At 37.8% G+C, this 24,959-nt stretch overlaps 1 protein-coding gene and 1 non-coding gene across 2 annotated transcripts in view; one reads left to right on the forward strand and one right to left on the reverse strand.

Annotated features, from left to right (window-relative positions):
- Positions 1 to 3,435, reverse strand: part of LOC139719846 (myogenesis-regulating glycosidase-like) — a 45,173-nt gene extending 41,738 nt beyond the window's left edge. Inside the window, exon 1 of the mRNA XM_071631231.1 lies at positions 3,298 to 3,435. The gene's annotated coding sequence lies outside the window, so the exon portion shown is untranslated. The remainder of the gene's footprint in view (positions 1 to 3,297) is intronic.
- A 1,052-nt stretch (positions 3,436 to 4,487) lies between these two features.
- On the forward strand, positions 4,488 to 4,561 carry Trnat-agu (transfer RNA threonine (anticodon AGU)). Its single transcript has one exon. It is a non-coding gene; the product is annotated as a tRNA-Thr (tRNA).
- Positions 4,562 to 24,959: the final 20,398 nt, after the last annotated feature.

Genomic DNA, 24,959 nt, shown 5'->3' on the forward strand with positions numbered 1-24,959 from the left:
TCACTGATCTCTATGAAGAGGTCAAAGAGCTTTTCCCCAGTGGTGGAGAGGAGAAAATCTCTTTGGGAAGACATTGGTGGAAATTAGCTGCTTGGTGGAGGTCTGCACTCTCAGAGTGCTTTTCTAGTATTCTATTGATTTTAATCCCTCATAAGTCAAACTTGAAGCTACTTCTTTAGTCCAAAAAGTCAACTTGGGCAACGGCCCTCAAGGCATCCATGCATGAAGTGAATGCAGCAATATCACATAGTAGTTGAACACAAACTTGAAGCTACTTCTTTAGTCCAAAAAGTCAACTTGGGCAACGGCCCTCAAGGCATCCATGCATGAAGTGAATGCAGCAATATCACACAGTAGTTGAACACATTGATAAAAGTTTGACAAAAATCACTAAGCAGGGCTACCGACTCTCATGCATTCAGCATGAAACTCATGCAACTCACCCACTCTGTTTCACTCCCTATTGCTCCAGCGACTCCAACTTCCCCACTTTCGGTGGGAGATCTTCCACTTTGGGGTCATTTTTGCAAAGTCTGGTGCTCTCCCACTCTAGTTATGTGTTTCTCACATAAAAGACATACTTCCTCTAGCTCTTTCTCCTGCCCAACTTTATTTTCTCCATATATGTTCAAAAATAAGGCTTAGTACTTCCTAGCACCAGAGATCATATAACCTATTATAGTGTGCTTTGCACTGTGCATAATGTGGGCTATGTAGACATAATATTGTGCACATGTTCACGAGATCAGGGTCTCCTGTTTGGGAGGGGGTCCAGGCTTTATCTTCTGCTTCAGAGATGCTTGAGGTTGAAATCTCTGTCATACTGATAAACAAATTAATTTTGCTATGTTGAACCCCAACAGAAAAGTTAAAAAAAGTCTCCAAACTTCTCCAAACTGACTCCTGAAATTGGGAGATTTTCCTGAGGGCACGCCCACTCTTTGACCGAACGGTCGGTCTGTATCTGGTCGTCGGGGATACTGTATATTCTGCGGAGACTGCGTCTGGCTTCACAGAATATCCTCCTATAGAGAGGAAGAGCTGATAAAGCAAAAAAAAAAAAATATATAATAAAAGACTCCTCCGGACAGACAGATTTTTCTGTCTAGCCCGCTCTGTGCATGTGTTGACTAAAGTATGCACCAGATTGCACCCGTTGAAACGTACAAATGTCAAAGCTCCCTGCACAGTAGATCTATGTACAGTGGAAACTGGACGATGCCCCAATCCACATCATCCCCCGGTCCCCCCCCCCCCCCCCCCCCCCCCACCACCACCACCATCACTTCAAAATTCATCCTCTTGGGCTTGATTGTCTCTAAATCTGCTCATGTCAGTGTCTCACTCACAATTCTAACTAGTCAAGGTTGGTAGCTCCATATAATATCTGCGATAATCGTAATAAATGTATTAGGGCTAAGGCCACCACGGTAACATATGACTTTCGGTCATACAACTGACCAACTTTGGATCTGAAATGAACAAGCATGTCTATTCTGAGGCTTTTGGTTGGGTATTGTGAGTTAGATCCAAAGTTGATCAGTGATGCAACCGGAGGTCGTAGAGTGTGCAGTGGCCTTTACATAGGGAGAATAGTAATTGATTCTGAAACTGCACCTGCGCTTGGTTTAAGTACTCGGCATAATCGCAAAATAATCAACAAGATGTACTATTACCAGACATAGAAGTTCTACAGCCAGCTGTAGACGTCGAAAAACTCGATAAAAAAAACGTAAATTGGATTGACACCGTTGGATTGACACCGTAATGTTACTATATGTTCTACTAGTAATTATGGGAAGACAGACCTGGTAGATCTGCTTAAATTGCACTAACAGTCGTAGAACGTGGACATACACGCACAGGGTATGTAGGCTGTACATGGTTCTATCGTCTGGTCAGTGCAGACTAAATTGCTGGCAAGAGAGGTATCACAATCACCAGTATACACAGCCCTGTCGCACAGCATCTGGTCACCGTCAGGCTATATCAGTCATCACTAGTACCGGTAGTTAGTACAAAGTACATCATGACATTTTACCAGAGCTACCAAGTCTCACGTATTCTGCGTGAGACCCACCCATTTAGGGTCCGTCTTACGATCTCACGCATGGCACCCATTTTTCTCACGCATTGAGAGCATAGGTCAAAGGATTAACGTGGTACTGATAGTTGCAATTGAAGGTATAACGCTATATCCCTTTTGTCTTTCAAAATAAGTAAAAAATAGTCACTTATATGCACCAGATCGCACCATTAAGAGCTAAAAATGTTGTTCGTAAAGTTACGAACAACTTACGAGCGACTGGTGATCAGTTCTCGTGCTGAATTATGGAAATTCTGATCAGTATAGCACATCAGAACTGATCACCAGTAGCTCGTAAGTCGTTCGTGAACTTTACGAACAGCTTTTAGTTTATGAAACACCCCCCTGATGTCAGTTCGGGAAACCCACTCACAAGGGGGGCCCCTCCTTATAAGTAACCCGTCCCCCTTATAAGTAACCCCGTCCCCCTTATAAGTAACCCCCGGGGCACCCCTTATAAGGAGTCTCCACGCTTTTTTGCAATGCAACGCGAAAATGAAAGGACTGCGGCAATTCGCTTGATTATGTTCATAAAGCTTCACAAGTTTCCTAGTTACTCACGAAATTTGAGCAAAATCGGTTTGAGGCATCATATCTAAAATCATGGATTTAAATGCGATGTCAAACGACCCATGCGAATGCTGACATGCGAGCGATTACTGGCGCGAGTGTCGCCAGGCGCGGCGGCGCGGCAATGCTTGAGTGCAGACGTGGCGACTGAGTACATGTACACAGTCGCCACGTCTGCACTCAAGCATTGCCGCGCCGCCGCGCCTGGCGACACTCGCGCCAGTAATCGCTCGCATTTCAGCATTCGCATGGGTCGTTTGACATCGCATTTAAATCCATGATTTTGGATATGATGCCTCAAACCGATTTTGCTCAAATTTCGTGAGTAACTAGGAAATTTGTGAAGCTTTATGGACATAATCAAGCGAATTGCCGCAGTCCTTTCATTTTCGCGTTGCATTGCAAAAAAGCGTGGAGACTCCTTATAAGGGGTGCCCCGGGGGTTACTTATAAGGGGGACGGGGTTACTTATAAGGGGGACGGGTTACTTATAAGGAGGGGCCCCCCTTGTGAGTGGGTTTCCCGAACTGATGTTGCTGAGCCAATGAGGCTGAGCTAGTGTATTAAGTTGTGTACGTGAGCACACATGATAATTTGCAAACAAGGGAAATCATGAAATGCAGAATTCGTACTTAACCTACCTCTGTCTATGTACACAGTGTACCGCACACGGGCCCAGCTCCACCGAGCACAAGGAAAATCGTCGTGATGATAATTCAATGTTTATAGTCTAGATTACTTTTTCGTCTTCTTGAAACTGTGGAAGAGAAAATGCCCAAAGATCCGGTGAGAACCAATACTGTACGTACATTGTATTACATTGCTCCCAGATATGGCACCCTTGCTTGAAAAGGGATACTCAGAAGTTAGAGAAAGTCCAAAGACGAGCAACCAAGTCAATACCCAAACTCAGAAATCTCACATATCCGGAGAGACTAGCAGAACTGAAATTACCATCATTAAGCTACCGCAGACATAGAACAGATCTTATCCAAACGTTCAAGATTATGAATGGGCTGGAAGACATTAGACTAAGCAAGTTTTTCAACTTGAGAACTGACAACAGGACTAGAGGGCACAAGTTCAAGGTAACGAAGAACAGATGCATAACTAAAAAACGGTCAAATGTCTTCTCACAGCGTATCGTCACGGAATGGAATAATCTCCCGGATTATGTGGTAAACAGTACACAACTCAACTCTTTCAAATCCAGCTTGGAGAAAGCATGGAAGTCAAAAAAGGACAAATACAACCCCGAACAACAATTCTCATGCCCATGTTCTCACTAAAACCGCACAGCACAGAAAACAAAAGTTTGCTAGTTACCGTACCCAGACAATGGAGCAGCAGAGGGGCAAATAAGTTCTGTATAACTTTAATGCCCACAACCAGGTATGTTAACCAGGTATGTACATTGTGAACGGGGGTTCTACGGTACTACAGTACAGTACAGTTCAGTTGGTCCGAGGACCGGACCCCACACGTGTTTTGAAGGTGAAGGTGGAGAAATATCAACACAGACGGCTACATTATCGAGGATGGATGTGGGCACCTAGTATGGCAAAATAACAGCATTGGAACTGCAGAATATAGTCGTCACATGGGAAGCTAAGCCAAAAACTAATGTAAACTATAATCTAATGGTGCAGGGTAGTTGCATTTGATACCTATCACTCACAGACATATAAATAATGTTGAAATATATTCAAAAGCATTATTCTTCCTGTAGGCCTACACTAAATCGAAGAGTCCAAGCGCATAAACGAACCAAGTTATTGTGGGTATAACGTCTTGTGAATATATTTATAAAGTTCCCCACCCGGCCGTGAGCGGCGCTGTGGCTTAGTTGGTTAAAGCGCCTGTCTAGTAAACAGGAGATCCCCGGTTCGAATCCGGGCAGTGCCTTTTGGTTTTTTGTTTTTGTTTTTGTTTTTTTTTTGTACATACAATTGATTATGCGGTTTTTGTTTTGTTTTGTTTTGTTTTATCATGTACCTAATATATTCTTCAATTCTGCCAATGACGGCAATCTTGCCTTATATATAGTAAATCTGATTATCAAAAATACACCATTTTACTCTATGAGAATTTCCTTCTGTCTTATAGTTTCATATATCAGTAACTTGCAATGATCTTGCCACTTGTAAAGAGATATGTTACCTTATAATGCGTGCGTGTGTGGGTGTGTGTGTGTAGTAAAGTAGTAATAGTAGCAGAAGTAGCAGGAGTAGCATAGTACTAATACTATAGTATAATAGATGAATTGTGTGATGAGAAAGATGGAAAATAAATTTGAGATCAGTTAAGTTATTTTATGAAACATTACCTTCGGGAAAGAGTGGTGTAACATAAGATGTTTTAAATGATAGTTGGTTTTTTGTCATATATAGGAGGGTATTTAATATAAACTTTGAATTAAGTTTATTCTAGTGGTATTTTATCATTATCTCAGAGGTAAGGAGTTATCACATTGATAGAAAAGGAGGGTAAAGATAACAGAATTTCTAAGCAAAGACGTTGGTACTTAGAGGAGATTGCAGTCAGAATAACAGATTGTGTAATATGAGGAACCTACTAAAAAGCAAAGCTTGTAGGATGTAGGTTCCAAAGTTTATAAGCGTGAATATGCTAACTGCGAAAGATGACAGAAATCAAATCAAGGGACAAGAACAACGAGGTACCCGAATAGGAAAAGATATGAGAAGAGAAGAGAAGAGAAGAGAAGAGAATAAAAGAGAAGAGAAGAGAGAAGAGAAGAGAAGAGAAGAGAAGAGAGAAGAGAAGAGAGAAGAGAAGAGAAGAGAAGAGAAGAGAGAAGAGAAGAGAAGAGAAGAGAGAAGAGAAGAGAAGAGAAGAGAAGAGACGAGAAGAGACGAGAAGAGAAGAGAAGAGAAGAGAAGAGACGAGAAGAGAAGAGAAGAGACGAGAAGAGAAGAGAAGAGAAGAGAAGAGAAGAGAAGAGACGAGAAGAGAAGAGAAGAGAAGAGAAGAGACGAGAAGAGAAGAGAAGAGACGAGAAGAGAAGAGAAGAGAAGAGAAGAGAATAAAAGAGAAGAAAGAGAGAAGAGAAGAAAAGAAAAGTGAAGAGAAGAGAAGAGAAGAGAAGAGAGAAGAGCAGAGAAGAGAAGTAAAGTGATAGTATGACAGATATGCAGATTTAAAGTGAAATACCTTTGAAAAAAGACAGTCCAGAGGAGGCTGATCTGAACAGAAAAGTATAAAAATAGCAATTTGGAAAATTTGCACATCATAAATATTCAAAACATTTTCGAGAGGAAATCATGGCCGAGTATAATGACCAAAATATGAAGAATCGAATGAGATGTCTATTGAACGTTTTTGTATAATTAGATGAACGAGCGACTCGTGGTTTGGTCCTGTTTCAATGGCCCAAGACGTAACACATTATGAATATGCATGGGTGCAAAGAGTGTATTATACAACATCAACAATATATTTTTAGGAACAATCTTAACTTACTAGTATCTATATAACACGTCGGCACTCTTTGAGAATTTATTGCAGATGATGCCAATTACGTTTATTCCATGATAATTTTTCATCAATGTTGACTCCCAAAATTCTAACCTTGAAACACGCTGTATATCCTGTAATTAAGGTATTATAATCCCGATTTTATTCCGGTCTATATCTCTTACCATATAAAAACAATAAAATGGATCTTTTTCATATTCATTTCAAGTTTTCTTTTTTTTAAAGCCAAATCACTGTTTTTCCATTTTTACATGCAGTAAGTTTGGTGTTTAATCTGTCAATATCTGTATCAGAAATATTTTTTCTGGACTATTTTTTTCCCAAAGATATTTCACTTAAAATCTGCATATCTGTATATACTATAACTTTACTTCTCTTCTCTTCTCTTCTCTTCTCTTCTCTTCTCTTCTCTCTTCTCTCTCTCTCTCTTCTCTTCTCTCTTCTCTTCTCTTCTCTACACTTCTCTTCTCTTCTCTTCACTATTCTCTTCTCTTCTCTTCTCTTCTCTCTTCTCTTTTCTCTTCTCTTTTTTCTTCTCTTTTCTTCTCTTTTCTTCTCTTCTCTTCTCTCTTCTCTTCTCTTCTCTTCTCTTCTCTCTCTTCTCTCTTCTCTTCTCTTCTCTTCTCTTCTCTCTTCTCTTCTCTCTTCTCTTCTCTTCTCTTCTCTCTTCTCTTCTCTCTTCTCTTCTCTCTTTTTTTCTCTTCTCTTCTCTTCACTATTCTCTTCTCTTCTCTTCTGTTCTCTCTTCTCTTCTCTTCTCTTTTTTTCTTCTCTTTTCTTCTCTTTTCTTCTCTTCTCTCTCTTCTCTTCTCTTCTCTCTCTTCACTTCACTTCACTTCTCTTCTCTTCTCTCTTCTCTTCTCTTCTCTCTTCTCTCTTCTCTTCTCTTCTCTTCTCTCTTCTCTTCTCTCTCGTCTTCTCTTCTCTTCTCTCTTCTCTTCTCTTCTCTTCTCTTCTCTTCTCTCTTCTCTTCTCTCTCGTCTTCTCTTCTCTGCTCTTCTCTTCTCTTCTCTATCTTCTCTTCTCTTCTCTTCTCTTTTCTCTTCTCTCTCGTCTTCTCTTCTCTGCTCTTCTCTTCTCTTCTCTCTTCTCTTCTCTTCTCCTCTCTTCTCTTCTCTTCTCTCTTCTCTTCTCTTCTCTTCTCTCTTCTCTTCTCTCGTCGTCTTCTCTCTCTTCTCTTCTTTTCTCTTCTCTTCTCTTCTCTTCTCATATCTTTTCCTATTCGGGCACCTCGTTGTTCTTGTCCCTTGATTTAATTTCTGTCATCTTTCGCAATTAGCATATTGTACTAAACGCTTATATAACTTTGGAACCCATACATCCTACAAGCTTTACTTTTTAGTAGGTTCCTCATATTACACATAACATTATGTACTTATACATTAGTTGTGCAATTCACCTTAAAATGACTCTTGTGTTTGCGTTAAACATATTGTGTTAAACATTTTTTTTTTAAATCAAATGGAATGTAAAACTTGAATATGAAATGTGGGATATGGAACAAGAATAAAAAATGAAAAGTGTCATCCGGCAAATTGAATAATATCCAAAGCAGGAAATATATCGTATACATGCCATTTGCATAAGCAATAGTGTCCCATTGTTTTCTTTGAACTATTTTTTGACTGCATTGTGTTTTGAACTATCACTGAATATTCGAGTGGATCGTTATTTCGTATAACCTTACATTTCAGTCCTCAGAAAAGAAACTTTTGTTATTATTTTGAAGGGTGGAAAAAAATTATCATCACATAACATTTCGATTGTCAAGGCAGCAATTCCAAAGGCTCTGCGTTACAATCAGTATAATACGCCGTATCCCAGGGGCGACCTTCTAAAAAATGAAGGACGATAGGAGCCTATCAACCCACGTGGGTTTGATTATGATCACAAGTTTGCAATCATTTAGTGTGTCGGGGTAGAACTGGTTATGTCCTTTCTAAGACTGATCACTCGGTAGATCGAGATACGATCTAAAATAAATTTTAGTGACAATCATGTGCAGCATCACAGCTACCTTTTGAAACACTTTCAAGGACAGCTACAAGGAGTAATAAAAATGCAATGAATCCGGGGTTTTTCGGACTATAAGCACAGCTGCATTAAGCTGTCTAGTGACTCATTTCTTCTTTTTATTAAATGGACGCTTTGTGTCAACTTTGTGTCTGTTTATGGTTACAAGGTGCTGCTGTACACAAAAGACTCAAGATTCAAGATTCAAATCATTTATTATCATGCACTAAGGCATAAAAATCTTCTCAACAGTCTCCATTTCAAAATTTCACATGTAAAGGAAAATAAGTATATATGTATACATAACTGAAAGACAAGTAACATAACACTAGACAAAGTACATCAAATACACGTATTATAATAATCAAAGTATTGCACCTGGTCCCAGCACATGTACATGACCTGTGTCGTATTACAAAAAATTCTGATTTCAGCAATTTATCTCAATAACCTCAGTTAGTTAATGAAACTCAGTTAATGAAAACAATAAGCACGCATGGCTCGGGACCCCCATCCACCCAACCCTCAAAAACACTACATGCACACCCATAACCGCCCATACACACACACACACACACACACACACACACACACACACACACACACACACACACACACACACACACACACACACACACACACACACACACACACACACACACACACACAAGCACACACACACAAGCACACACACAAACACACCCGCACCTACACACGTCTTACTACGTAAGATGCTTGACGTATATTATGTGATCTAGGATATTCTCATTATGAAATCTGTCTCGCAGTGTTAACATCGGCAACCTGTCTGCATTTAAAGTCACGGGCGATCTGAAAAGTCTTGGAATTTTGTTTGTTTGTTTGAATCTCTCCGCCACGAAATGTCGCTGCAAGCATTATGCTTTTGGGTTGTCCGTCCGTCCGTCCTGTCCTTTTGTCCGTCCTTTCATCAGTTCTTACGTCCGTAATCAATTTTGTGGACAGCGTAACTTAAAACTGTGTGAGATATCCAATGAAACTTGGCATATGTATTATGAATGAGTGGATGAAGTTGTGCCTATCAACTTGTGGGTCCAGCACATGGTCAAGGTCAGAGGTAGACTCAAATTTCACTATTTCACCCATATGTAATGCCTAAAGTTTTTTTGTGTGTAAACTTGGTGTATACATATGTTTGCTAATGATTCTCTAGGAAACGTTTTGAGTCATGGGGTCAAAGGTCAAAGGTCAAGTGAAAATGCCAGAATTTTCGCTGTTTTTTTCTCTCCATATCTCGAAAATGGCTCGAGGTATCATTTTGAAATTTAGTACACAAGCATGTACAGGCTGATATTCTCTTGGGAAAGTTTTGGGACATGGGGTCAAAGGTCAATTACTGATTAACAAATCTTCAGATTAACAAACCTTATTTCATTTTCGAATTAACGAACTTTGGGAATAACGAATCTTATTTCATTTTGAGATCGGGGAACAGCAAGACAAGTGGGGGCGCTGTGGCGTATTGTGGATAAGACTCCCGACTCCCAATCGGAGGATTCCCGCCAAGTGCTCTAAGTCCTTGGACAAGATGTTTTCCCTCCCTACGCAGGTGTATAAATGGGTACCTGGCAACGCTAGCGTAATAAAGGCAGGGCCCTCTGGGAGAGCAGTAACGTGGCAACACTCAAGAGGCTATCCTGGATAAAGAACACATTGTTATCATCATAAAACAAGTTTTCAAAATGAATTATGGAATCCCGCAACCGTATTCTCTTGCAGTTAAAGCTTGAATATTAGGTATGAATTTTGGAATTAGCAATAACCATCAGACTATCCAAGGGCTAGTTTTGAAAGACTTCCATTGCTATTGTGAGTTTGTGCATTTTTCATTGTCATGGTGTCACTCATGTGCCATGTATACATACACCCAGCAAAAAAAAAAAAGAAAAAGAAAAAAAGTGAACATTTTTCATGTTCTTATTTCTCATAAGCTTTTTTGTTAGAAGTATGATATCATAGGATATTAAAGGTAATTTAATTTGCTATCAACCTTGTAGATCAATAAAAAGGGAAGCCTTACGCATGAGTGAGATACACGTACATTCTTTTTCTCTTCCAAGTCACAAAAGTAAAAACTGCAAAAATGAACAAGTTGTCATACATGCATAAGTGCTCATAAAGAAATCCTTAAGAAACAAATTTCACACAGCAAGAAAAATGAACTAATTTTCAATAATAAACCTATGATCTCTGTAATGCCTTCGTAGCCCTAAAGATAACAAAAGGCTAAAATTAATGGAGGGAAATGCAGTTTCTTCTGTCAATCCAAATTCAAAAGACTCTAGAGAAGAAGCAATAATAGCAAAATGGTAGAAATCTTAATTTTTATTCTAAGTTAGGAACATTGATATTAATATTTGCTTCTTGAATTTGTCTCATTAATTCTTAAATTCCAAAAAAATCAAACAAGATAAGAACAAAACGTGATGATGACGCGGAAATATACAAATTTCGGCTCAATCGCACGTACTAATTTAGAGTATTTCTTCAAGTCCTCAGTTTGTTGGTAAAAATCGTTATCTATAAGGCCGTCACTATATCTTGATTAGAATTGTAAGATTTGATAGGCAAAAAATGACAAGAGTTCCATGTTTTGTAAGCTGAATTACAAAAATTTTCGGCTCGCTCGCTGCGCTCGCTCGCCAAAATTTATCAAAACAAAAAGGAGATAAGAACAAAACGTGATGATGACGCGGAAATATACAAATTTCGGCTCACTCGCTCGTACTAATTTAGAGTATTTTTTCAAGTCCTCAGTTTGTTGGTAAAAATCGTTATCTGTAAGGTCGTCACTATATCTTGATTAGAATTGTAGGATTTGATAAGCAAAAACTGACAAGAGTTCCATGTTTTGTAGGCTGAAATACAAAAATTTTCGGCTCGCTCGCTGCGTTCGCTCGCCAAAATTTATCAAAACAAAAAGGAGATAAGAACAAAACGTGATGATGACGCGGAAATATACAAATTTCGGCTCACTCGCGCGTGCATGGGGGCATTTCATGAAGCAATTTGTCAGATATCTCGTCTGACAAACTGTTAAAAGCTACTGAAATCCTTGCTTCTGATTGGCTGAAATGCTTCATGAAATGCCCCCCTAATTTAGAATATTTTTTTAAAGTACTCAGTTTCTTGGTATAGATAAATCGTAAGGCCGTCACTATCTTGATTAGTTATTGTAAGATTTGATAAGCAAAAAATGACAAGAATTCCATGTTTTGTCAGCTGAAATACAAAAATTTTCGGCTCGCTCGCTGCGCTCGCTCGCCAAAATTTATCAAAATTCATTACATTTAAATCACCCTCAAAAGACCCCTTTTAATAAGGGCTTGAAAAGCATATCATGTGGACTTTGCTTAAAGTCCCTACCGGGATCGGGTTGGGGTTGGACACTAGTCTTTTTCAGAAATTAGGGGCGCAATTTTCGCGCTTGCCCCGGGCGCCGTTTTCCCTAGATACGCCACTGCTCTTACGAAGACCACAATACTAATGATGAGGTAATAAACCGAGTCCAACAAGCCATCGGGCCCTTTGAAGATCTACTGTCAACCGTGAGAAAATGCAAACTCAAAATGAAATGGGCACACAGTCAGATCATCAGGACTGATCAAAATAATCTGACAAGGCATGGTGAGAGGAAAGAGAGCAAGAGGAAGACCAAAGAAGAGATGGGAAGACAACATACGAGGCTGGACAGACCTAAGATTGAGAGAGGCACAAAAAGAAGCAGAGGAGAGGGAGGGATGGAGGAAACGGGCTGCTAAGTCTTCTGTGGCGCCCCAGCGGTCTCCTTGACTACGGGATATAAAGATGAAAGATGTCATTGGAAGTTTGAGTATAGACAGAACATTTTTATTTCCACCATTTAGTTTCCCACTTTGCTTTTGTTTGACGCTATAAAGAGCTAAAAGAGAACGAAAACTTATTTTTGCTTTTTCATTCATGTCTCTCATTGTGTTTGATTGGGCTTTTGTTATCATTGGTATCTTATTATCATAGTAATCTTGAAGGGCATGTGCAAATGAATGACAACATGTCAAGTTTTGCAATTTATACTTTTGTGCCTTTTGTGTTAACGCATTGGTTGATCAATATTGGTTGATAGCCAACCTGAACTACATTACCTTTAATAGTATAACACTCATCTTGGTGTTCAAAATCATCAAGCTACAATTGTATAATCACTCAGACACTGCACAAGCTGGGTACCATGCATTCAGTCATTCTCCAACAAACATTCAGAACATAGGAGAGGCAGAAGAAGGAGGTCCTCTCTCAGTAAGTTCCTGTGGTAGACTGGGTTCTTTTCATTTACATATTTAAATCATGGAGTACACAGACCAATCAAAATGCTATAAAGAAAAGAGTGTGACCTAAGGTCAAGAAAAAAAAATGATGTTGAACATAAATGGAAACAGAATAAAAGAATTATGAAGTATAAAGGTGAGTAGAGAATAAAGAAGGCGCTGGAAGGTATAGACATAGGGAATTCCAGGGGAATGAAATTGGTATGTATGGGAAGCTAAGAAACATATTTTTGGATCAACTCTTACAATAGGGGATATAATGCATTGATTTTCATCAAAATCTTTCATGAAAATATACGAGCTGGATTGGTGTTCTTTTTTCTTTTGTTGAGTGTAACTATCCTTATTGTATTATAAGGACAATATTGTATGATATCGCACAAATTTGTCGTTTTGTTCTAGCATATGTTTTGAATACCAAAGTGCTAAATGAATTGTAATTTGACTAAAAACAGACTTTCATATATTCATGATACATGTATATAATGGTGATATGTGTATGTGCGTACGTGTGTGTGTTTGTGTGTGTGTGTGTGTGTTTGTGTGTGTGTGTGTGTGTGTGTGTGTGTGTGTGTGTGTGTGTGTGTGTGTGTGTGTGTGTGTGTGTGTGTATGTGTATATTGTGTAACATTATGCATGGTCTAATCTTGAGCCCCCTCCAATGTTTCCCCCCCCCCCCCCATCCAAAACTGCTTCCGGCGCGCCTGAGCTCTGGTGTCTGACTGTTACCATGGTGATTGTCAGAAACTGACAACTTGTCAGGGTTGATAATGAACTTTCATGAAACGGTGCCCCGGTCTGTTGAACTCACAAAATTTAGTGTAGAAACGCCCACATATGTACAAAACGAAATATACAGAATACATGTTGACAAATTTCAAACACAATGTAGAAACAAAAAGCGTTTATTATCATACTAGATGTTAAAAAATCCCACTTTGGTCCTTAATCGTTCGTAAACCACTTTGTGTGTGTGGGGGGGGGGGGGGGAGGCGGGGCAAACTCGTGACGTGCATCTGCATACACAGTGCGTCAGTTCACCCTGCGCACACGAATAACACTAAAGAATTAGATTTAAATAGGAGGGATAGTAATGTAAAATTTGAGGTAATTGGTATTTGCCAAGGCCTCTGGCCGAAAATTGTACAGGTAAAATATCGTCATGTTTTTCGATTAGAATGTCATCTCATTTTGCGATTTATATAAATAAAAACGTCAGTTGCGATATCATCTCTGCAAATGCGACCAATTTATACCAAGTTTAAGATATGCAATTCGTCCTTACTGCAACTATTTCTCTTCAGCGTTGCTGAGATACGTTTAGATACCCTGTTCAACGAACTACATGTTGGTGACGTTATCCTCGCCGTTAACCATACGAAGCCACCTTCAATCGAATTTTGTTTCTACATGTTTGAATCCTGTGAGCTAACAAAGGTATAAACACATTTTTTTTGTGATAACATTATGCGTTTATAAATGGTAATTACGACTGAATTAGATTTGATTTGGTATTGATTCTGACAAGGTAATTACTTTCTTATGTCATATTTTAGAGCAATGAAACCACGTACCGCAAGCAACTCACACAGATGTTTGCATTGGATGGATGACATGAATAGAGTACCTGCATTGTTTTTATTAGCACTGTGATCGTTTAATCTATACATAGAAGATTTTTTTTTCACCATCTCCAAAACAGGGTTCTTAAAGAAATGATCACACGCACAAAAAAAAAGAATAGTCCGTGAGATGGGATGTCATTGTTTGCAACATACGATTGAAACTTGAAAGCCTGAGAGTTGCAATATCAAATTGAACTGACAGCAGAAGATATTAAGTCAGTAATAAACAGTTAATATTCTTCGAGACCTTGCGTCGATGGCGGAGGCTTTATTGAGGACCCCACTTGAAATAATTCTCTAACGCCTTTCAAGATATGTGCAAAATGTCAACTTTCTTGGACAAATTGTAAGTGTAATTACGATGAAAATATATTGATATATTTCTACTCTTCAATACTCCTAATTCCTTCAAATTCATGAAATTCTTCCGTCGAGATGTCTTACCCGCTGCATGCTGTAAGGATTAGAACTAACACTAGCGTCGGGCGAAGCTCGCTGGTCTCGTGGAAATGACACCTGTCCGGTGATCAGGAGGTCGTAGGTTCGAATCCTGCTCGAGCACATACGCCCATGATTTCTTTTATCATGGCTACTACTACAACACTGATCAATTCAGTGCTTGTTTACGTCGATGTAGGGCAATTTGTCAGTCACTTGCAAACGTCATTCCTTATCAACATTGCTTTTCGTCCTTTGCCACACACAACATTAATGTGAGAAGTGCCTTTGTTTTATAAATAAATACATGTATATTAAAGAGCCAATACCCACAATATCGGATGCATTCCCCATTGGCTATTTAGGGTGTCTTTGTATTGGCTATACCGGGGCATTGTAAGGATTTGCTTTTGTTGTAGTTGAATTCTTGTGAGATTTCACATGCCGTTTTCTGATATTGTTTCTCCTGTGACGGGGCAACACTGAACTAGATCCCTCTGAAGGTGAAGAGAGTGCCTCACGCCAGAATGAGCCTTGCAATATTACCGTCCAGCGGAAAGGTCGAGGAACTCGGCTTGGAGTTCAACAACGCCGACTTTGGTATAGAGGTACGACACTCCAATACTTTCAAACTCCCCCGTCGTCAAATGAGTTCTAATAACAGTATAGCATGTCATAGGTTTGCACTAGGATATTTGCTGTGCTTTACAATGAAAGATTTCTTTGCATCCTCACTAATTTTCCCTTAAACATAACTGGTAGTGTAAGAATTTCGATACTTAGATTCTCGTCTTGATAAAGACAAATCATTTAAGAAGATAAAAAAACAAGGTTAATATATCAAGAACACTTAACGTGAAAAAGTATGATAATGGTACGTTATGTAACTAAAAAGTCCGTTCACTAGTAATAGCACGATCACTTGATGTGTGGGGGCCCCTACAGCATACAGCACAAATGAAATTATTATACGTGATTTCAAAAACAAGCGCTCGCGCTCACATGGGTATCGATAGTCCTTTTCCATGCAGCCCCGCTTGCAGACTAAAATTACCCTATAACATAAAAAACCTTGGGGAGGGGAGGAGCAGTGTTGAGGGCATCCAGGGGGCATGGTGCCCATTTTTATATTCCATGAGATGTGGAAAAAAAAATATCAAGGAAAAAAGAGAAAAAGATCAAAATGCAAAACCAGACCCAAAACTTTTTTTTTTGTTTTTCCTTGATGTTTATTGATTTTATTCAAATCATTCATAAATTCAAAGCCACGGGAAAAAAAAGTGTCCGGTGATACGATCTACTCTCCTACTACTGCTACTACTACTACTACTACTACTACTACTCCTTATACTACTACTACTACTGTTACTACTACTACTGCTACTACTACTGCTACTACTACTACTCCTACTACTACTAGTATTACTTCTAAAGTATCACTTTTAAGGTTCGAGAGAAGAAAAATTGTATAATTTCTTCTTCCTGCTCTCCCTGCACCTGGACATTGTGTTCCAGGGGACTCTCAGAAGGGGGATGGTGCCCATTTGTACAAATATATTTCATCATACTAGCGATGATACCTGCCAGGCTTGATGATAATTTGACCATGCATTTGCATGAAGAACATGAAAATGTGAAATTATGGTCCCAATTTGGAACCCCCCCCCCCCAGGTTGTAAAGGGGGCACCACTGGATCCGCCATTAACAAACCTGCAACTTCAGTCATCAATGAATTTGCTCATAGCAATTTGCTCAGCTCTATCACCTCCGTTTGAAAGAAGAAGATTTCTAAAGAAACCCTTAATTTGGGGCATCCATCGCGGCGTTTAAAGATTAAGATGAAAATGTAAAAAGTTTAAGCACGACGTATACCGGACGACGAGACGAATGATAGCACTAGCTCACTTTAGCCATTGGCTCAGGTGAGTTAACAACGGCAACATCAACAAAAACAAAGCAAAATGAAAAAAAAAATTATATATATATATATGATTTATATATATATATATATATATATATATATATATATATATATATATATATATATACATACATATATAGATATAGATATTGATATTATAAATTGTTGGTCAGTTTTGGTCGCTCCATTCAATCAGAACATACCGACATATCATCAAATTCACTCTGCGAAATCACAAGATACGAGCCTTACAGATGTCTGCATTTGACGGTGTTTGCGTCTGACACCGAGTCCAGTCGAACAATTGAATTCCTTCGACATCATAAAGCTGAGCAGAATGTCATGAAAAAAAAAAGATTCAGGATATCCAGTGCCATCATCAATGTCATCTTTGTAATTACTAGTTACTTTCAGTTTTTTTTCTCGCTACCATCAATGTTGTTCCTGCAACTGCGACTACATGGGCCTAGGACATAGGAACGTGTGTGATGGCGGAGAGCGAGGGGGTTGTCGCCAGTCCGGCCCCTACACATTCGGCCGGAAAAAATAAATAAAGACAAAGCAAAGAATACGCATCGCAAAACGTGAAAGAAAGTCCAATAGACTTGAACGCAGGATTTGGGGGATTTTTTTTTCGGAGAAAGAGGGGAGACGAGAGGGAGTGGGGTGGGTCGTGGGGAGAGGGGGTTTTGTTACCCATGAACCGTACCACTTGGAGCAGTTCCTTGAGCCCTTGACAACCCCTCCCATCTTCGAAAAATTCATGACCATTGCATCAATCCTACTGGTATAACGACACTTATAATCTCTACTGCTATGATCAAGCGATATTGATTTTACTGTAATCATCAGGTGACAGCTATCAAGAAGGAAGGCATCGTGGCACGCAGTGGCCAACCAGGGCGATTTCAAACGCCTGGCATCACAAACGGAGGCCTGCTTGTATCCTGGGGGCTGATAGAAATCAATTTTACGCCGGTCAACCTGCGCGAGTCATCGCAAGAGGTAGTGTAGCTACGTAACATCTCTCTTACCTGTTGTTCGATGCAACATATATAACACATACCGGAAAAGGCAGTAACTGATTAGGGCCTGTATATTTACTTTCTAGAAAAAAATATCGAGCGAAATGCTCCCTCTTGAAGGTGTAAATAACAGAAAAGAGTGGATTTAGAGTGAAGTTGGAGTGAATTTTGAGGGAAAATGTTCATTTTCCCTCATTTTAGAATGAGCGACTTCTGGGATCTTTCCAAATTCTTCTTTTTTAGAGAGTATGTCGTAATGTAGTACCGTTTACCCTCTCTCATCAGCAGAAGCTAATCCTATATTCTTGTTTAAATATGTGGACGGGTCGTTCTTTGGTTAGTCTTCCTTCTCTGATCAGAACAATTCCAAATCGATATTTTGATCACAATTAAATGTCCTTGCAATGTCACAGAGACATACTAGTATTTGATACTTGTTTGCTTGTCTGTGTACCTAGTTATAATGTTTGTAATTTTGATATCTTAGTTTCTATATTCTATGTTGTACTGACGAGATACTGTATATCTAGGTGAACAGTTAACCATCATCGTATGAATCATTCGTGCCACCTCCATCCTTCTTTGTCCTACCCTACTGCAGGTGTTGAACCTATTACGTAAGTCCGGCCAAGAACTGGCGCTCGTGTTCATGCCGATGGACATAGTAGAAACCTTAAGGGGCAGTGAGGATGATGCTTTTTACTCCACACCCATGTGAATTCGTTCCGTAACCCAATGTAGGGTCACTTGTTATCCATGGCTATGCCATACCATGGATCTGGTATGTAATCAGTTGTGGTTACTCCCAAATACTTCCACTGGAGTTTGAAATAAAGCTGCCTCTACGGACAACTTCCCTGATCATGTGGCGTCAGTATGAGAGACTACATGATGACAATCATCCCCGGTATTCATCCAAGGCTTTGAGTGGGAGAGTATGCGAATATGTATATATAATATATGAATAAATAAATAAATAAATAAATAAATAAATATATATATATATATATATATATATATATATATATATATATATATATATATATATATACATTCCCTTGAGAACGGCGAAAACATGCTTGCCGAAACGTCGGGATTGGGTAGGCCCTTTTCAGAGCCACTCACATACTCCAGAAAGAATACGTGGTGCACCGTGAAGCCTTCTACCACCCAACGTTCTACCACCACGAAGGCCTTCAAAGATTTCATATATATATATATATATATATATATATATACTCAGCAAAAGAGAAAGTAAACACTTTTTCGACGTCATATCTTTCACAGAAGATTTTTATGAAAATCAATGATCAGGTAATTCAATTGGCTATTAAGGTAATAGGTTAAGTAAAAAGAAAACCTTACGCATGAGTGATCACATTCGTGTTTGTCCTTCAAGGCACAAAATGAAAAATTGCAAAAATTGACATATTCTCTTTCATTTGCAAATGCCCTCCACGATAACATTGACACACACAAAAAAAACAGTTTACCACAATGAGAGACATGAATGAAATAGGAAAAATAAGTTGTTGTTCTATTTATCTCTTTATAACATCTAAGAAAAACAAAGTGGGAAACTGAAAGGGAAAAATAAGAATTTTCTGTCAAGTCAAACTTCAAATGACATATGGAATAATAAGCTTAAGTTGATTAAATGAGCAGAATTTCTTTTTATTTATTTCATTTAATCTAGTGATTTAAAATCCATGTGACAATTTCAAGAACCAAACATTATTTACAATTTCCTAATTTGAAAAAAAAAAACTCAAATTGTTACCATTTTCGTTAATCATTACTTCTCTTATTTCATTTGAATTTAGATTTGACATAAGATGCTTTATTTTCCTCCATTATTTTTAGCCTTCACTGATGCTTTGGGCTTTAAAGATATCATAGAGATCAAAGGTGTATTTCTGCAACTTAATTCATGTTTCTTTTTGTGTGAAATGTGTTGTTTGTTCTTATTGTTCTAGGGAAGAGCACATGAATGACAACTTGTTCAGTTTTGTAATTTTTACTTTTGTGCCCTGGGAGCGAAAAACAAGGGTGTTCACTCATGCGTACAGTTTCCCATTTTGTTGACCTACCAGGTTGATAGCCAATTAAATCATCTTCAATATGGTACATATATATATATATATATATATATATATATAATACATAAGCTTTCCGTCAAATATCCTATGAGAAATCTAAACTTGAAAAAGCGTTTACTTTCTTTTTCTTTTTTTGCTGAGTGTATATGTAAAGTATATATTTAAACATATACATATATTTTTTGAGGGGGGATTATAATGTTCGATCTTGAGGATAATATGCATGTATACAATTGCATATCATGTTCGAAGGTCATGCCTACGTCCCCCTTAATCCAGTGTAGGCTTTGTATCATTTTATTACAGGTTGATGTTCCTCCTGAATACTGGGGAACCCTCGCTGACTGTGTCTTTTTTTTACATATTATGATTTGCGAGAGCAGGTCAGACGTTATGCTTCTCGTCTAGATGTTAGAAAGTTGTAGCAATGTTTTAATGAGCTGCATTCAATACGTTCTGTGGAAGAGATATTTTGTGTGTATAAGGGACCCATGCGGCTACTTAATGTATACTCTAAGTGAGGCCTATAATGTGAGGTCTTGATGGCATGAACAATTATGGTTACAAGTGTTTTGCACTTTATCATTCACCTCGTCTAATAATACAAATATACACGATGGACAGAAAACGTGAAAAGAGGATTATAACAACCAGAGTACAAAGACATATAAAAAATTAGAAAATGCTAAATTAAAAAAAAAAAAACGTTCCTGAACAATTTGTATGTAGGCCCTATATGCAAAGTGAGTTTCTTGCAATTTGCCATGGTATGTAAATAATATTATTTTGTATGTCCCTTTTTTGTTCCTTTAAAAAAATCTATTGCACAGTATATTGTTATGTCAAATTCTTCTCCATCTTACCTATCCTTATTTTAAAGCTATTAGCCAAGAATATGATGCTTTACATTTTTATAGCAGAAGAATTTAAATTTTATTCGTCTTTGAGCATGATCAACAGAAATTTGTGGGGTAATCACAAAGTCATCTCACCTATTTGCGATGATTTTTGTATCTACAGTGCAGTGAGAACTGTTCTTCAAAATGAATAGATATTTTATAACTTCCTTACTTTTAATCCAATTTCTAGTAAGTTTTCACTGTTGTAAATGTAAGATGTTACTCTTACATATGTAGGGGCCTACTTTTCCGACTATACTAACTGGTCCAAAATTCTCCAGCAAGTATCTATCTAAAATCTCCAGAAGAATGCTGTCATACTTTATAGATCCTCCATGACCCTAAAATAAACACTTTCAACAAAAGTTATGGCATACTGTAATATCTGGTTGCCATTCATTTTGCTTGTTTTCTTTGTCTGTTTGTTTGGTTTCTGTTTCTCTGGTTCCTTCTACATCAACAATGGTTGCTTAAAGGACAGGTTCACCTTCATATACATGTGGATGCAACAATACTAGTAGAACACATCAGTGAAAGTTTGGGGAAAATCCGACAATCCATTCAAAAGTTATGAATTTTTAGAGTATCTGCGCAATCACTGCTGGAGGAGAAGACTACTACAGTGTATGATGTTTGTTTGTTTGTTTTTTATTGTTCCATATTCCACATTTCAACAAATACATAAAACATAAACATCACAATACAAAAGCCTGGATGAATTGTCACGTACAGCTTATAAGACAATAAAACATGTGAAATATGAGGAATCTACATAGAAGCATTGCTTGTAGGGTGTAGATTCCCAGATGCGGATGTGAGATTATTTCTTACTTGGGTATGTAATTAAAGGAATGACAATTTCTGAATTGGAGAAATATAAACGCCAAAAAGTAAAAAGAAAAAGAAAAAAGAAAACAATGAAAACAATGTCCGCGGCACAGACTTCTTGAGTGTTGCGTGATCACCCGAGCGAGGTACAAGTCAGATGCAGTGTAAAATAGCAGAGATACCAAATGTGTACAAAGGAAGTTCAGGAGATAATACAGAAATCACGAGCCAAAATCACAGAAAGCACGAGATGTCACATGCGTACAACGATATAACGAAAATAAAAAGAGAATTTCACAAAACTTGACTTTTTGAATAAAGTACACATTTCTTCGACTTGTTACTGACGTATGTTAGGGTAATATTATTCCCATTGACTTCTGAAAGAGAGAAGTCGAGTGTTCTTTTGTTATGTGAGAAAAGTGAGAATATCTTGAATTTTCTTTATACTTTCTTTATATCGTTGTACACGACATCACAAGCTATAGTAGTCTTTTCATCCAGCCGTGACTGAGCAGAAACTTCAAAAATTTTTAACTGTTGAACGGATTGTCCGATTTTCCTCAAACTCTCATTGATGTGTTCTACTAATATTGCTGCATTCACTCAACCCACATGTCTATGAAGGTGAACTTGTCCTTTAAGTTGCACTGTAAATGGTTCCAAAATATGGATTCTTATGATGCAAGCAATTATGTTTGTAATGTGCACTTTCACAAGGCGATGTTTTGTTAAATGTAAGTACATGTAGCAGTACGTGTCGTAGCGGTCAGTTTTAACACGTACAAGCTGCATGCCTTGTACATTGACTTTGTACTTGTATTCGTGAGTTAGTATATCCTGGACAAATTAAGTTCTTGTTATGAACGTATTGTGTATATCATGTCATGTTTATGAGTGTAACATTTTCTAGGGAGATACTACTATTTCTCCAGTGCCAGTGTGGTAGTGGCAATAATACATTGTGTAATACATATACAGTTGTAGACATAACATAATGCTTTCATTGTAAGTTGAATGGTGAACAGGGCAGAAAGCCAACATATTATTATGCCATGTGTTCAAGTCACCACTTTCCCACTCTTCTTCACTTACTTGGTTTGATTTGGTGTCAAATTTAGTGTCAAATTACTAGCGGGGTCTCATCTTATCAATACTTACCCTTTATTTGAAATACTTACCCTTTATTTATTTATGCAGCATAGCTCTGTGAATGGTCAAATTCTGTATTTTTTGTTTCCACTTGTTAAGCAAGACAGCTGAAAAAATGTGCATATTGAACATTTTGTGTGCCAGAAATCTACAGTCGATAGTGTATCAAGATTCAAAACGTATTTCTCTGTGTATCTAATGAGGCCCAAAATATTAAGACTGGCCTAGTGGAGATCCTCCTGCATGGTGGTTTGATTTTTTTTTTTTTTTTTTTTTTTGTGGTTATATCTCTGCATTCTCTCACAATGACTTCTTTATCTCTTATGTGTTGGTCATGATAAATGATGAATCATTGTGTTTGTTTTCTAAAGTGATTTATTGATTTACACTGCGCAGAAATGATAACTGAAATAAATGATGCTGTAGTAGTGCCAAATAACAGCATGCAAACAGTTTACACTATGCTTTGCAACAAGTTGACAGTCAGCTAATTTTATCTCGCCCTACCAACCAAGGAAGAAAATAATTGTCCAAAAGATTAATGTTAACTTCCAACTGTGCCTCATACATGGCTTGGTGTCTTGTAGATTTGTATTTAAATACAATGTATAAGGGGTCGAGGTTCAAATGTTTTCAGGGATATAGATAATACATTTTTGTATTAATCTATATTGTGTTGCACAGTTCTGTGAATAATTGATTTCTTTGTTGCTTGAGAATGCTATATAAAGTGCACCTATTGCAGGTAGAAGTGCGCATTATTTCAAGCATCATATTTAGTTTTATCATCCAATGCGGAAATAAAGGAAATAAAATTTCATCTATTTTGTACAGCAACAAAAGATAGAAATGATCACATATACATTCATTTATTATTCATTAATGAACAAACATTACCAGCAAAGGATAGCATAGGCTAGAAAATTGGTATAATTATTCTCATTATTGTTGCATGCACTAGATAGAGTGAAACTGGGTAGATGATGTATGCAATGGAATCAACTGTAGTTTGTTCACAAGCATATTTTGCAAGTGTGGACTTGTAGCACAGCCACAACAGAGAAGGTCAACAATTCTCAATCAAGAGACCACAGAATGATAATTTGCACCATCCTATTTCAAGAAGCACTATTTGCAATTTACCACCTTAGAGATGATGTACAATGTCATCTGTGTTACGGCAGGCAATATTCTGGCATGTTTTTAATTTTGTCAACATCTGTCCTCAGTCCTCTCACTATATTTCTGCAAACAACAGACACACAGTCAAACCTGTTTATAGCGGCCACCCAAGGGAGACCAAAAAAGTGGCCACTGGAGACAGGTGGCTGCTATACGTAGACAGGTCCATTAACATGGCTTTTCTCTCGGGGAAATTGTGTTTGGTGGTCGCATACGGTAGGTGGCAGCTATAGACAGGTTTGACTGCGGTTCAGATTTGTTTGGAATTTTTAAAAGGAAAATATTAAGAAATCAGAACAAAAGTGGACATCTACTCATTAAATGTACATGTACTTCATTTCATGTTTTATTTCTGACCTACCATGGAATCAGAATTTCATCAAGAATTTTAAACAAACAATACTGTCATATTACATTGAATTTGAGAATCCTTGTGACCACAAACCATTACTTGCAAAACTCAAATGACATTTATAAATGATAAAAATATAACAATACATGAACCTTGGGAGAAGTAACATGCAGCCATTCGAAGTCAAAAACAAAACAAAAACAAAAACAAAAAATGCCTTAGCATAGAAGAACAAACCAACAACAGGTCAATACATGACCCATTTATGTAGTTCCTCTACAGCAAGGGGTTCTCAATGATGCACAAATCATTATTTTTTTTTTCAGATTATCTATATCATTCTTCTTTTTTCAGTGACACTAACCAATGGAATTGACTGAGATAGGACTATCAGTGAAGACATCTTAAGAATGATACCGAATATTCAAATTTTGTCTTGGTTGACTTGGCCTTGCCTTACCCTCCCCCCCCCCCCCCCCAAAAAAAAAAAAAATAAAATGTGTATAACATGATTTTTTTAAAGGGATTTGTACAAACAATTCATTCACTGAACATGACAGTGGCCCTCCATTGAATGAATTACATCCTTCTTTATAATCTCCAAACAAATAAAAACATGTTTCCTCACAATACTTAGGGCTGTCTACATTCACAAATAATAATTAGGGATTTTCAAAACAGCCAATAGGTATGCATTTTGTACTGTTACATGCATAATCACAGGCTAAAAACCATGCTTACATAAGGGAGGCACATAATTTTACATTGTCTTGTTAGAATATAAAGGAGACATTCAAATTTTCAGAGGCTTCCTGAAAATTCCAAAATCTTTGCATGCCTTGAAAGACAGCTATGCAAAATTGTGAACATGGAACATTTTACACGTTGCAAATTTGCATGCATTTTACATGATGTAATGCTCGTGAGAAA

This window comes from Diadema antillarum, unplaced genomic scaffold, assembly GCF_040938485.1.
Source record: "Diadema antillarum isolate AM-2024a unplaced genomic scaffold, OU_Dant_1.0 scf00000115, whole genome shotgun sequence".
Lineage (NCBI taxonomy): Eukaryota > Metazoa > Echinodermata > Echinoidea > Diadematoida > Diadematidae > Diadema > Diadema antillarum.